Consider the following 13,568-nt stretch of genomic DNA (forward strand, 5'->3'; position numbering starts at 1 on the left):
GCCTTGCATATTTTTTAAGTGGAATACTAGTTACATATTCAAAGGCCTTGTTGGGGCCGGGCACAGTGCCTCACACCTGTAATTCCAACATTTGGGAGGCTGGGGTGGGTGGATCGCTTGAGCCCAAGAATTTCAGACCAGTCCAGCCAACACGGCAAAACCCCCATCTCTACAAAAAATACAAAAATTAGCTGGGGTTGTGGCACGGGCCTGTAGCCCCAGCTTCTTGGAAGGCTGAGATGACAGGATCACTTGAGCCCAGAAGGCGGAGTTTGCACTAAGCAGAGATGGCACCATTTCACTCCAGCCTGGGTGACAGAAGCAAGACCCTGTCTCAAAGAAAGAAAAAAAAAAAAAATGAAAAAAAGCCTTGCTAGAAGCTGAAAAACTTATGTCCACAGGGTGGCGGTGTAACACTCTACAAACTCGGAATTGAAGTAAAAGCTAAATTAACCAAACTTTATCTTTTATTTGAACTATGCGATTTTATGGGAAAATGGGTAAGACCAACCAACTACTTGTGAAACCAGTGGCTTTATTTTATATTTATAAACAGCCACTTATGGCTAACTATTGATATATCTGAACCACAGGGTAAAGACAAGAAATACAAATTGGATGCCTTTTTTGGAGCTTGTTTTTAAAAATGCTTTTGACAGAATTATAGAATTATAGAAACCTTAGAAATCACACAACTCAGTATTTTCAGACATTTTCTCACCAAAAAAAAAAAAAAAACCACAGGTCACCTTTTCTACTGCTATATATGCCTGTGACATTTAATAGAATGCAACTTCACCTCTTTCCCTTCACTTAAGAAAGAATATTGAAATTCACATGAGTGACTTTAAGGGGCATTATAAGGGTAATCTCAAATCTTTATTTTTAAATTAATTACTCCCTGGCTTCAATCCTTGATTTTTAGAAATAAATTACTTCTATATGGTTTACGGTCAATCCCAACACATGAGTGTGTGAAAGTCCTTAAAGTGAGGAAGTATGATCGTAGCACAACCTCTCATCAAATGCTGGACCCACTCCGACAGCATCCTTAACAGATATCTACCCTCAGGGAAATGGACACGAAAACAATGACCTTTAATGTGCATTGGCTCCATTACCATAAACCCAGTGTTGGCAAGCCTGACATTTATTGTGCATATTTTTTTCTTCTAGATTCTTTTTTCCTTTCTTCTAGACTCCTTTTTCCCTCCTGGGGAAATGTATATCTTTTCTAGCAAACAAACAGACTTGGAATTTAGAAGTTATTTTAGTTTGTTCATGTGATTAAAGGTAAGGGAAAATGTATGCACCAGCCACTTACATGATTAAAAAACAACACTGAAATATCTGAGAAAAACAGCTTCTCTGTTATGGTTTGTAACTGGCACCCCAGGCCAGCTTTCACCTTCTGTTAATAATGAGGCACTATAGGCTCAACAGCTGAGCAAAGATAATTTAGCAAAAGAAAGATAAACACAAACTAAATTTGAACTCAGTGATATATATTTGTATTTTCTAACCTTTCTGTGTCAAATCATGATGTCCATGAAATAAAAAGCAATTTGATCTCTCAGGGCTATTTCTGCTGTTATCTGTTTTCTTCTAGGAGTCTTCAGTTCAATCTTAGTAGTGTTTCTTTCAGCCACGTTGATTCAGACATTTATGATGGCATTGCTGATATCCGAACATGTAGGCAATGAAAATCTAATCTAGGAGAGACTAAGATAGCACATGTTTAAATTATCTACCCTGTTCTATGAACTTTTGTTTTGACAATCTAAATGCCTACTTCTGTGACTCTTCTAAACAAAACTACTGGATAATAACAATTAGATTGATCTGAGTTGTTTTCGTTTGTTTTTAATATTAACAAGTGCCCTCCAGGACTGCAATACTTTTGCTGCAGAGGATCTTTGACGCATAAAATATATACCTAGGAGTGTGAAAACTCCTGTATTAGTCTGAGTTAAATAATCCTTTCTCTAAATAGTATTGCCTGATATGTGTGAAGTGATCCTTTGCTAATTAGTTAATATAATTACTCTCTTTTCCCACAAGGCCAGGGACTTCCCACTTGGAGAGTTTCTCAATAGATCCTGAAGTTTACATAACAACATCCTGTTTGGTAGAATAGGCAATAACAAGCACTCTTCTGAGATGAACGATGCTTTTGAAAACTAAATCTTCAATGTTTCTTTTTGGGATGGTTGCTCACCTTTGTAACAGATTTCAAAGGCGCATGAAGGCAACTTGTCTGTTGTTGGTTGCTCCGGCATGCAAAACCAGCTTTCTGAGCTCATTAAGGTTTGTCCATAGGAACTTCCCCTGGAGCTGCCTATGCTGACTTCTGAAAATCTGAGTTACTATTTTTGAGGTCCTGAAGTTCAAACTAGAACTACCTGAGGGTGGCAATCATAATAGCTTCCACTTACTGAACTCCTTACTACGAAAGCTAGCTGTCTAATCCTTGCAACACCACAAAGTGGTTTTTATCCACAGGTGCAAATGAAGAAACAAACTGGAAAGCTCAGTGACCTACTCAGTGCAGAGCAAGGTTTGAACCTGGGCCTGATACTTACCTTGACCTTTTTCCACTGAACCATGCTGCTGTCCTGGGGCTCTTTACACAAGGGAGGACAGAGGCTTGTATGGGAAATACCTGTATAGCTAACCCAAGAAGCAGTAAGGCAGTGACGTGGGTCCTAATGCAAGTTAGAAAGCTGGACAGCTGTGGCCCCTGCCCTAGAACTACTGAGACAGAACACTTGACCTCCATCAAAGTGTCATCAGTGGTTTTTATTATAGATATCTCTGACTCTTATCCTTCCCTAAACTTGCCTCATTTCAAGGCTTTTTCTGCTTTACTCATTTTTATGTTGTTTGGAATTTCCATATATCTATTACCTTTGTAATTTTTAAGGCAATGAAGATACTTTTTTTTTTTTTTTGAGACAGTCTCACTCTGTCACCCAGGCTGGAGTGCAGTGATGCCATCTCAGCTCACTGCAACCTCCACCTCCCAGGCTCAAGTGATCCTTCTGTCTCAGCCTCCTGAGTAGCTGGGACCACAGGTGCGTGCTGCCACACCTGGCTGATTTTTGGTGCTTTTTTTTTTTCTGTAGAGACAGGGATTTGCCATGTTGCCCAGGCTGGTCTTGAACTTCTGAGCTTAAGCAATCCTCCTGCCTTGACCTCCCAAAGTGCTGGGATTGCAGGCATGAACCACCTGTGCCTGGCAGAAGATACAGTTTTAAAGTGTTGCAAAAATGTTGTCCAAAACTAACATTATAGAGGTATTTGATAGTTTTAAGTGTAGTGTGTGATACAAAGTACTGAGATAATTTATAATTATAATAATTATTATTATTATCTGAGACAGAGTCTCAATCTGTCACCCAGACTGGAGTGGGATGGTATAATCATGGCTCACTTCAGCCTTGACCTCATGGGCTCAAGCAATCCTCCAGCCTCAGCCTCCCAAGTAGCTGAGACTACAGGTGTATGCCACCACACCCGGCTACATTTTTTATTTGTTGTAGAGACAGGGGTCTCACTATGTTGCCCAGGCTGCCCTTGAACTCCCGAGCTCAAGCAATCCTCCCAACCCGGCCTCCCAAAATGCTGGAATTATAGGCATGAGCCACCACGCCCAGCAATGAGAGAAATTATGAAATTGAATCACGGCTTTCTGAGCAGTTTGAAGTGAAGATGGGAATCAGCACATTGTGGTCCAAATATCCCTCCCACCATCACCTGTCTTACCTGTAATAGACATTGTTAGGTTTCCTAACAATGATTGAAGCAGGTGTGGTGAACAAAGGACTGCTGGTTACACATTCTCTGGCAGCAAGTGTCTGTGCCTCACCCACCCCAGCCCCCTCCTTGAGCCTAACACTAAAGTGATTTAGTTATATAGAGGATGACACTCAAGTCTGTTGCACGCATTAGTTAAAACTAAGAACAGATAAAAGTTCAATAACTCATTTTTTAGGACTCTAAAATGGTCCCATGTCAAAACAACTGTCAAATTATCATATATTCCTGCCACTCACTATGTGACTTTGGGCAAGTCACTTAACATCTCTGCTATCATTTCCTCATCCAAAAATGAAAGGGTTGGAATGGATAATCGTGCATTCTCTTCTAGAATTAACATTCTAGAATTTTAATGTGTACTTTCAAAATTTCCATGTGTCCTCAGGTTGATTGAGAGAATCAGCCCCAGAATGATCGCCAGCATAAAACAATCTATGGTAAGGCCAGCTCTGTACAGCTACCACTCCACACCATCTCTCACTGCCCACTCCTGTTTTCTCACCCCACATTGCAGCAGTTTCCTTCTCTTCTGTCCACCCTTCCTCAATTCCAGCACTCCTTCCTGTACTAGAATCAACTAGACCAAATATTTAGATATAGATTTATCTTGGCTTACCAACATTGACTGATTTTACATTAGAACAAAATATCATTAACCATCGTGCAAACACAATGGTTGCACGAAATAAGGAAAAGCCTTGTGTACTTCTGAAAATATGTTTTTACCTCACTGAAATACCTGTAGGCTGGGCATGGTGGCTTACACCTGTAATCCCAGCACTTTGGGAGGCCGAGGTGGGAGGTTCACTTGCATCCAGAAATTTGAGACCAGCCTGGGCAACATAGTGAGACCTTGTCTCTACAAAACATCAAAAATTTGCCTGGGTGCGATGGCTCACACCTGTAATCCCAACACTTTGAGAGGCCAAGGCAGGTGGATTGCTTGATCCCAGGAGTTCAAGACCAGCCTGGGCAACATGAAGAAACCCTGTCTCTACAAAATATACAAAAAATTAGCTGGGTGTGGTGGTGCATGCCAGCAGTCCCAGGTCACCCGAGCCCAGGAGGTGGGGGCTGCAGTGAGCTATGATTACACCACTGCATGCCCGAATGGGCAACAGAGTGATACCTTGTTTCGAAAAATAAAAGGAAGAAAGAAATACCTGTAAAAGTGACGTTAGAACTGTACTACACTGTAGAATTACAAAGGCTTTCAAGTATAATATTTTAATATTCCTGATGAGTTTGAGAAGTAGGTTTCATTATCTCTCTGTGACAGATGAGGAATCCAACACTGAAAAAAATAATTTGATCAAGAACTCACAGTTAATAACTATGTATGCAAATCTATTAAATTGAGATCCTCCAGGGTAAGGCCATGAAATACAAATTTCTATCTCTAATTTTAATTTCCAAGATAATTTACTTTGGCTTGTATAAATCAACTTTATGACTTTTTTCTTGAGAAATATTACCCCAAAATATCCACTCCAAGAATTATAACTAGGCTGTTGATGTTTACCTTCTTGGAGATGCCATTGGTGTTTTATGTAATGTTTTGTTTTGTTTTAAAATCCTCTTACATGCCATACCAGAGAAGGTGTTTAAAAAGTATTTTTTAAAAGAAGGCGTGGGTAGAAAGATGGATGGATGGATGGATGGACGGATGGATGGATGGATGGACAGTTGGATGCACAAATTAAACATCAAATGAATGAATGAACTTGGAATCATTTGTCTTTTCAATTATTGATGAGAAAATATTGCAACATTTTTATTAGAGCCACTTTTTGTTTCCATTTATTTAGTAAGCACTTTTATGCATTTATTTAGTATTTGCTCACTTTAATCAAGCATTGATAATTGAAAATATAAAACTGAAAATTACTCCTCTACTTACGTTCATCCAACCCCATTTGATGTACTTAAAAGCATCAAATGACAAATTGTTAAGTTTTTTATTTATTTAACACCAAAAAAACTTGACAATAACCATCTCCAAAGTATTCAATCTGTCAGAGGCAGAGTTCAAACTACTATTGCCCATACTAGTTGACTTTTTTCCTACAAAGAAGAAAAGTAGAAAAGCAATTTATTCTACAATTATTAAAAGTTAAATATATAGATATTGCAAAAGCAAGTTTTCACTGGGTGTATGAAAATTTTGGGTAAAGATGGATTGAGCCTGGAAGACTGTGGGAACCAGGAAAAACAGGCCTAACCAGCTCTTCTGGTACAAAAGAATTGAATTTAAAATGAGTCAGGTTTAACACTGTAAAATGATTCCTCAAAGTCCCTATTATAACTTTACATATATAAAACCACATTTTATCTGCGTTTAAAAACTTTATCTGTATGATGGTCAATGTAGTCACAGTATAATAATTATATTTGAATAGCAACATTCCTGTGCCAAAAATCAAAGCTCAGTTTTGGAAGTTCTGGAGGGATATACACAAAATATAACAGTGGTTATCTGAGGAGGGTCAGGAAAGGGAATTAAGAAGACACAAATCTAACTCTGTCCTATACTTTTTAAATGTTTACCTTTATACAATAATCACATACTGCATTTTAAGCATAAAAATATTTAACTTTTTTATGTTCAGTTTCTGGAGCATGTGATAAATAATTCCTAGCAGATTTCTACTCTGCATTGTAAAGATATCTTCTCATGTTTATATTGATTCCTTCTAATTCAGTGTGCATGAAGATCTAAGCATTTGAGTGAATATAACGACTCCAGAGATCAAATGTGTATTTCTAACACATTGGGAGATGTGTGTTCTAATGATCTAAGAAACATTACTGCCAGCCAGAGTTTTCAAACACACTCACAGTTTCCTCAAACTAGAACAAAAGAAATTAAAAAGTTAAAGTCATTATTATCATTCTAAGATGGAAAGAAGTTTTGCAAACATGGCCATATATGTAATATAAATTTATTACAGATTACTATTTAACTATGTTTCACCTGATCAAAGTCTACCATTGCATAATATAGAACAAACATATTGCAAATCCACAGCATTCTATAAAGCAAGAGAGCATCTAGGATAATGGTTTAAATTGAAGATACTTCTTTGTTTAACACATTTATATGTTTAACTGGATTTAGAAAAGAGCTTAGAAGTACAAAGCATCCATAATAATAAACTAGGCTTTATTATTTAGATCACTACATAGAGGAATAAGGTGTACATTTTTAGAAGAGTATCAAAAGTAGACTTTATAAATATATAATCATTTTAAGATAGTAATATCAAACCATATCTCATTTATCAAATAAGACTGAGGGATGAGATGTTGCACATTAGCTATTTTTCAAATAGCTGAAGTTAGCCATTTCAGATGACTTTTTTAAATGACAATCTATTGAAAATGGATTAGATATTTTCTTACCTAATGAGCAGAATATGGAGCAGAAATTTGCTTTGTCCTGAGGCTACAGATGTCGGTTGTTGTACTGGACAAGGCTCTCCTCAATGGCTAAGGTTTCTAAGTGCTGTTTGACCCTCTTGCTACCTCCTGCCCATTGTTCCCCGTATGTCTGCAGTCCTCTTTTCATTTTTCCTTCTAGAATACCCCACCCTAGTAACATAGTAATAATTGAAAATGTCCAGCGAAAGCCTGATAAGCAAGCTTGTTTAATCTGTGAATTTAATTTTACACACAAACCTGAGTCAACAGATTCTGATAGGAAGCTCCGATAACAACTACACTCCTCTCCAGTGGTGAGAATAGTACGTTTACTCCTTAGCTCAATTCGCTGCTTTTTATTAAGTCCAGGCTGTACCTTGATCCAGGTGGATAAGATGATAGAAAAATTGGCTGGCAAATCATCATAATAACAAAGTTCAAGTTACTTGCGTGCCTTTGAAAGCTGTAGTATCCAAGAGGGGCTCCCAACTAATAGCACCCCTCTTACCTACCCAGTGATGAGCAATTTGAGTAAGAAAGTAAGAATGGAAGTCATTACTAATTAAGTTCAGCTGGAAGTGTAGAACCCAAATGGGCCTACTGGCTAAACCACAGAATTAACATTTGCCCACTCAATCCTAGGAGGCCCAAACCTAAGCGAGTCCTCACAACGGAGGCTGCTCCCAAAAGAAAGACAAAGAGCTGAGCTATGCATGTTTCAGGTGTCTTTCTAAATTTACCAATACCTCTTTTTTTTTTTCCAGTGGACAGGGAAATGTTATTTACTAAATCAGTAAATGAATGTTTGTGTGAATGAATAAATTTGATTCTTCCTGGATGATGAGTGGGAAATTTTAAAAATGTGGAACACGTCACAAATTTGCGTGTCATCCTTGTGCTGGGCCATGCTAATCTTCTCTGTATCATTTCAATTTTAGCATATGCGCTGCTGCAGAAGTGAGCACTAAATTTACCAGTGCCTCTTGGCTGCTGTTTGCATTCAATCTACTCAGCTTTCAATTACATATAACCAGCCTTCCTTTACTTCTTCATCTCTTCCTCCTTTAATTACCTCAGGTGCAAGCTAATCATACTCATTTCAAGGCACGGCGTCATCAAGGTCCATACCCAGCCCCTTTTTGTTTATTTACATATATACTATTTATCTACCATCCCTGCTCTCTTTCCAGCTACAGGCAACAGTTGTAATGTGGTTTATATGCTTTCTTGAATTTGTGTGCAACCTTGTAAAAAAAAGTATAGTTGTTTGTGTATGTTAAACCCTTCTATAAAATTACATACAATGGTTCCAATCTGCATCTTACTTTTCTTACTCTATACCATGTTTTAAAGACCTGTTTGTGCTGTTACATGTACATCTAGTTCATTGCTTCTAAATGTGATATTGTGCTCCATGGTGTGCATCCACCACGTTTTACTTGCTCATTCCAAGTGATGGACATCCTAACTCCTCTACTTCCTCATTGATGTCCTGTTATGATCTCGGCAGGGTAGTAGAGCTTTGGGTACCTAATTTGGTTGAAGACTGCAAAATCACTGTCCATAAGCTATACTAGCCTACATTCCCTCCAGCAGTGCAGAAGGTTGCCTGTGACCCAACACCACCACCAAATGTTGTATTATCCAACTATTTTTGCCACTCTCGTCACTGTAAATTGGTATCTCATTGCACTGAAAATTCGCATTTCTCTTGTTACTAAGAAATTTTGACAGCTCTTTATACACTCGTTAGGCATTTGGATTTCTGTGAATGATTGTCATATTTATTTTTCTCATTTTAAGTAACATTCTCTGTATTTTTCTGAGGAATTTGTGGATACAAACATGTTGCAAACATTGGTGTGTGTTTAGGAGTTACAAATATCTTCTCCCAATCTTTCCATCCTTCTATAAATTTTGTCCATTGCATCCTTTGCAAAATAGAAACCTTTAATTTTTTTGCAAGAAAATTCTGAAATGATATTGCCTTATGGTTGCATTTTTCTTCTCTCTGATACCAAAATGAGCCTATATTCCTTCCTATGACAGTTTAGGATAGGCTATTCAAGTTTATTTTTGCCCCTCGCAATCAAGTTACATGATGAGTTTATCTATGAACTCATTAATAAAAGATTCATATAACCTACATATCTACATACAAATAATACCTTTTTGCTTTAGATGAAAAAAAAGGTTGGTTTGTTTTAGTATCAAGGTTGTGTGGGCAAACGGACTTGGTAACTGTACAGAATAGGAGGTGAACAAGAATCTCCTCCCCTAACTTCTTCAGTGGATATGAACCAAATTACTCTAAGCAGTAGATTAATAAATGGGAGAAGACAAAATGGGCTGTCCAGACCTGTCTAGAAACCCACAAATCAAGCCGAGCCTAAATCAGGCCTGAGCCCAAATCTCAAGGGCAAAGACTCAAACTAATTTATCATCTTTAGATTGACATGGAAATTGCAAGGCCTTTCATTGTAGTCTTGCCTTGTGGTCCTCCAGCACAGTGTGTATCATCAACAACCTTTAAAAAAATTTTTAACTTTTAAATTTGAGATAATTTTAGATTCACATGCAGTTGTGAGAAATTATGTAGAGAGATCTAATGTACACTCTTTACCCAATTTTTCCTACTGATACCATCAACAAACAATTGTGCAATATCACTACCAGGATATTGATGTTGATACAGTTAAGACACAACCATTTCCATCACTACTAGCATCCCTTTTGTTGCCCTCTTACAGCCACACCACTTCACCACTGCTGCCCCCTACCCCTTACCACCTGGCAACCACAAATGTACTCTCCATTTCCACAACTCTGTCATTTCAAAAGTGTTATATAAACAGAATCATATAGCACATGATGTTTCGTTATTGGCTTTTTTCACTCAGCACAATATGGAATGAATCTGGCAATTTACTCAAGCTGATGTATGTATCAATAGCTTCTTGCTTTTTTTGCTGAGCAGTATTCCATGATATGCATGTGGCACTGTTTAACCACTCATTCATTCATTGAAAGACATCTGAATTGTTTCCAGAATTTGGATATTATGAATAAAGCTGCTATAAACATTTGCGTACAGGTTTTTATGTGAATATAAGTATTCCTTTCTCTGTGATAAACACTCATGAGTGTGATTGCCGGTTTGTATAGAGTTGCATGTTTAGTATTTTAAGAAACTGCCAAATTATTTTCCAGAGTGGCTGTACCATTTTATAATCCCACCAGGAATGAATGAGTATCAGTTTCTCTATGTCTTCACCAGTATTTGGTGTTGTCACCATTTTATTTTAGCCATTATGATAAGTATTACTGATAACATATAGTCTTAACTTGCACTTCCCTAAGCTATAATGATGTTCAGCATCTTTACATGTGCTTGTTTACCATCCATATATCCTCTTATGTCATATGTTTCTTCATGTCTTCTTCCCATTTTCTAATGGGATTGCTTGGTTTTTTACTGTTGAATATTGAGAGTTCATTATATGCTCAGGTACCAGTCCTTTGTCAGATATGTGGTTGGAAAATATGTTTTCCATGCTGTAACATGGTTTTTTATCCTCCTAGGCTTTTTTTTTTTTTTTTTGCAGAGAAAATTTTTAAAATTTTTACGTAGTTCCATTTATCAACTTTTCCTTTTATGGATTGTGCATTTTAAGTACCAAGTCTAGGAATTTCTACCTAGCCCTAGACACTGAAGATTTTCTCCCATGTTTTTTCTAAAATTTCATAGTTTTAACACTGAAGATATAATCCATTTTGAGTTAATTTTTGGATAAATTGTGTTTGTTAAGGTTCTTGTTTGTTTTTGTTTTTGTTTTGCTCACAATACATGCACCAACATAGACCATATCCTGGGCCATAAAACAAACTTCAATCACTTTAAATAATTGAAGTCATACAGAATGTGTTTTCTGACCACCATGAAATCAAACTAAAAATCAATAGCAGAAATATCTCAAGAACTTAGAAAAAGAGGAGCAAACTAAAACTAAAGCAAATAGAAAGAAGAAAAGAATAAAGATAAGAACAGAAGTCAATGAAATTAAAAACAGAAGGCCAGGTGTGGTGGCTCATGCCTGTAATCCCAGCACTTTGGGAGGCCGAGGCAGGTGGATCATCTAAGGTCAGGAGTTCAAGACCAGCCTGGCCAACATGGCGAAACCTCTTCTCTACTAAAAGTACAAAAATTAGCTGGGTGTGGTGGTGGGCGCCTGTAATCCCAGTTACTCAGGAGACTGAGGCAGGAGAATCCCTTGAACTGAGGAGGTAGAGGTTGCAGTGAGCCGAGATCACACCACTGCACTCCAGCCTGGGTGACAAATGTGAGACTCCATCTCAAAAAAGGAAAAAAAAAATTAAAGACAGAAAAACAATGGAAAAAATAGGTAAAATAGATTTGGATCTTTGAGAAAATCAACAAAATTGACAAACCTTCAGCAAGACTGACAGAAAGAATAGAGAGAATATATAGATTACCAGCATCAGTATATAAAACAAGGGATATCATTACAGATTTTGCAGACCTCAACAGGAAAATGATGAAATACATTACTATAAACAACTCTACACACATAAATTTGACAACTTAGATGTAGTGAACCACTTCCTTGGAAAACAAGAATTACTACAATTTACCCAATGTGAAAGAGATAAGTTAAATAGCCCTTTAGCTATTAAGAAAATTGAATTTATAATTTTAAAGCTTTCAAAAAGAAGTCAGTAGGCCCAGAAGGTTTCACGGGAGAATGCTACCAAATATTTAAAGAAGAGGTAACATCAATTATACACAACCTTTGGAGAAAAGGAGGGAACACTTTCCAATTCATCTTATAAAGCTAATTTTTCTCTCATACCAAAACAGACAATATAAAACAAAACAGAAGAAACAACTTTCAGGCCAATATTTCTCATAACTATATGCACAAAAATCCTTAACAAAATATTAGCAAATAGAATTCAGCAATATATAAAAAATGTACACCATAACTATGTTTATTCCAGGGATGCAAGGCTGGTTCAATATTTGAAAATTAATCAATATAATTCACCATATCAACAGACTTAAGAAAAACAAAATTTACATGGTCATATTATTTGATGCAGGACACACATTTGACAAAATTCAGCAGCCACTAACGAAAAAAACTTTCAGAAAAATAGATATAAAAGGGAACATAAAAGGGAACATTCTCAACTTGATAAAAAAAATCCACAAAAAAATCTATAGCTAACATTATACCTAATGGTGAAAGCATGATGCTTTTTTCCTAAGATTGGATACAAGATAAGGATGTGTTCTCCTCTTACTGTTCTTATTCAACAGAGTGCTGGAAGTTCTAGTCAGTTCAGTAATGCAAAAACAAAAACAAAGCAGGCAAGGAAAAAAATAACCAAAACAAGCAAAAGAAAAGAAAAGAAAAGCATATGAAAAGGAAGAAATAAAAAATAAGACTGTCTCTATTTGTAGATGACATAGTTGATTATGTAGAAAATTCCAATGAACCAACCAAAAATTTCCTAGGCCACATAAGTGAGCACTTGAAAACAAATATGTGTTCTGCTGTTAGTTGGTGAAGTGTTCTATAAATGTTAAATAGATGCTGTTCATTGATGGTGTTGAGTTCTTGTATGTAATTTCTGACTTTTTGTACAGTTTTTCTATCAATTGCTGAAAGACAGGTGTTGAAATCTCTAATTATAATTATGTATTTGTCTATTTCTTCTTTCAGTTCTATCAGTTTTTGCCTCACATATCTTATGGCTCTGTTGTTGATATCCACATATTTTGGATTGCTACATCTTCCTGTTGGACTGACCTTTTTATCATTTATATATGTATAATGTCTTTATCCCTGATAATTTTCTTTGCTCTAAAGTCACTTTATTAGATAATATGGCCACTCTTGCTTCTCATTGATTAATGTTTGCATGATATACTTTTTCCATCCTTTTGTCTTCAACCTGCCCATATCATTATATTTGAGGGGAGTTTCTTGTAAACAGCATATACTTAGGTCATGGGGTGACTTAAGTTTGCCATTATATTTTTTCTTTTCTATTTGTTCTTTCTGTTTTACATTTCTCTATTTTCTTTTCCCTGACTTTCCATGCATTACTTAAACATTTTCTAGAATTTCATTTGGATTTATCTATAATGTTTTTGAGTGTATCTCTCTATACCTTTTATTCAAGATATGGAGAGAGAGAGATCTTAATCATAATCTACTGATGCCGTTATTTTTCCTGTTCAAGTGAAGTATAAAAATGTTACCTCCTTTTACATCCTTTTACTTATTTCATTTATAATAAGA

At 36.5% G+C, this 13,568-nt stretch overlaps 1 non-coding gene across 1 annotated transcript; it reads right to left on the minus strand.

Moving 5' to 3' along the window:
• Nucleotides 1-8,095: 8,095 nt before the first annotated feature.
• LOC112209566 (U6 spliceosomal RNA) lies at nt 8,096-8,204 on the minus strand. Its single transcript, XR_002944404.1, has one exon. It is a non-coding gene; the product is annotated as a U6 spliceosomal RNA (small nuclear RNA).
• Nucleotides 8,205-13,568: the final 5,364 nt, after the last annotated feature.

This window comes from Pan troglodytes, chromosome 5, assembly GCF_028858775.2.
Source record: "Pan troglodytes isolate AG18354 chromosome 5, NHGRI_mPanTro3-v2.0_pri, whole genome shotgun sequence".
NCBI classification, from domain to species: domain Eukaryota; kingdom Metazoa; phylum Chordata; class Mammalia; order Primates; family Hominidae; genus Pan; species Pan troglodytes.